We start from the raw sequence: 2,802 nt of genomic DNA on the forward strand, positions 1-2,802 counted from the left end.
TGATTGGATCACCCGAAGAAATTTCAAAAACGGTAGATTATTTAAAAAGAGAATTTGAAATGAAAAATCTTGGCAAGTCAAAATTTTGTCTTCGTTTACAAATTGAATATTTGAAGGATGATATATTCATCTATCAGTCAACTTATATATACTGAGAAACTTTAAAAAAAAAAATTACATGGACAAGGCACACCCATTAAGTGATCCAATGATAGTGAAATCACTAGATGTGGATAAAGATCCATTTCGACCTTGTGAAAGTAATTAATAACTCATTGGTCCTGAAGTACGTTACCTTAGTGCTACTGGTGCACTGATATATCTCACTAACAATACAAGATCAGATATAGCATTTTCAGTATACTTGTTGCTGAGATTTAGTTCTTATCTAAGTAGAAGACATTAGAATGGTGTTAAATATATATTAAGATATCTTTAAGGATCTATTGATAATGGTTTATTTTACTATAATAAAACAACATTTCAATTAGTTGGATATGCATTTGCAGGTTTTTTTTCTGATCCACATAAAGGCAGGTCATAAACAAGTTATCTATTCACAAGTGGAGGACACAGCTATATCTTAGCATTCAACAAAGCAAACTATGGCTGCAGCCTCCTCAAATCATGCAAAAATATTGACAGTTCATAAAGCAACTTGAGAATGTGTTCGGCTTAGATCAATCACCCAACATGCTCAAGATATGTGTGGTTTACCTTTCAAAAAAATACCAACAATTATATACAAAGACAACTCTGCTTGCATACATCAACTAAAAGAGGGATACATCAAAGGAGATAGAACAAAGCATACTTCACCAAAACTATTCTACTCTCATGATCTTTAACAAAGGTGATATAGACGTTCAACAAATCGGTTCCAATAATAATTTAGTAGATTTGTTCATTAAAGCACTACTTACTTTAACATTTGAGAAGCTAGTATATAAGATTGGGATGCGCCGGCTAAGAGATATCAAGTGATGTAATTATCAAGGAGAATAATATGGGTCGTACTCTTTTCCTTAACCATGGTTTTTATCCCACTCCGAGTTTTTTTTAGTAAAGTTTTTAACGAGGCAGCTACCTAACGTATTATACTAAGAATATCCAAGAGTGAGTGTTATAGATATATTTATTATGGATGTCCTAGACTGTAACCATAATTTAAAATTCAAGTAGATAGAGTCGGTTATAAATATAACCAAGCTGAGTCAGCTAGGAATTGGACTCTTGAATATAAATAGTCCCCTTGTGAATTGTAATGTTCTGTGTACAACACAATCATTAATAAAGTCGTCTACTATTCTTCCTGTTCTTTTTTCTCTTCTCTTTCGTCTGAAAAATTAATTCTTATTTTCATAACATATATAATATATTAGGAGTATGAATAGAATAGGATAGAGTATATTCTAAATCTGCACCCGACCTTACTCGCAAGTAAACTCTATTCACCCTACCCTACCCGTAGTGAATTGGATAAACAACTCTATCCAGTTGAATTAGGTCGAATTAGATACCCCCACGTAAAATACCTATTGACGGTCCTAAGAGAGTATTTTTTTTTTTTGGTACTTTAACGGGGCTAGCCGCCCAAAACACAAAAAACAATTACACAACTACTCTATGGGGAAGTGAAACCCCTCTAGCATCATCATATAAGATTTGAGCTAATTCTCTAACTGGTTGATCAATAAATCTGTATCCCAAGCCAATCTTCAAACTCTGTTTAGACATCCAGTCAGCAGCCCTATTTCCTTCTCTATATGTGTGGGTACATCTTAACTGCCAATCTCTTCTCATTAACTCCTCAATACTTCTGATTAAAGGATTAGGATGATCTTTCCTCCCTTTTTCTTTGTGAAGTACCTCCAAGGCTGATTGGGAATCCATTTCTAAAATCACTTTTCTAAACCCCAAATCCCAGGCAGTTCGAAGTCCTTGGAGAGCTCCCCACAGTTCAGCTTGGAATGCTGAGCATCTTCCGATATTCATTTGAAACCCTGCCACCCATCGGCCCAATTCATCTCTGCACACTCCTCCACAACCAGCTTCTCCTTCACCTTCCATTGCTGCCCCATCTGTATTGACTTTAATCCAGCCAGTCGGAGGTGGGATCCAGGCGATGTGTTCCTCCCTCTTGTTTCGGGTAAGAGTCCTCCCTCTCCTGTTCTGAAATGCTTCTTTCATCTTTTTCACATATTCTCTTATGAAGTTTGCTGGGTCTAGAGGCCTTTTTCCTGGAGGGTTAAAAATTTCTTGATTTCTCCATTTCCACAGCCACCAACAGGTTGTGATGAAGATGGATTGCCAGCATTCTTGTTCTTGGGCGTCCAGATTAGATGAAAGATTCCACCTTATCCAGAGATCGAAGGGAGCTCTGAAGAAATTTTGGAGATGCGACGGATGAATTAGTTTAACCCAGACTCTTGAAGCTACTCCACAATCGCGAAGCACATGAGCAAGGGTTTCCTGTGTGCCATTACATCTATGACAATCAGGTACAGTGCCAAGAAACTTACTCATTCTGCTAGCTGTTAAGAGCTTTTTATGAACTGTTTGCTAAAGAAATGTCTTCAACTTTTGGGGTCCTTGCCATGTCCATATAATACTCCACACTTGATCCTGGACATTGTTTTGATTAATTAGACTTTTATATGCACTTTTGATCGAAAAGTTCCCATCCTGAGTTAGATTCCAAATTATTCTATCCGCACCCAAAGAAACGTGAGGAGGAGGGATTGCATTGATTTTCCTGAGGATTTCTTGTGGGAGAAATTGTTGTATGAGCTCCAGATTCCA

The sequence above is a fragment of the Arachis hypogaea genome, chromosome 14, assembly GCF_003086295.3.
Source record: "Arachis hypogaea cultivar Tifrunner chromosome 14, arahy.Tifrunner.gnm2.J5K5, whole genome shotgun sequence".
Classification (NCBI taxonomy): Eukaryota; Viridiplantae; Streptophyta; class Magnoliopsida; order Fabales; family Fabaceae; genus Arachis; species Arachis hypogaea.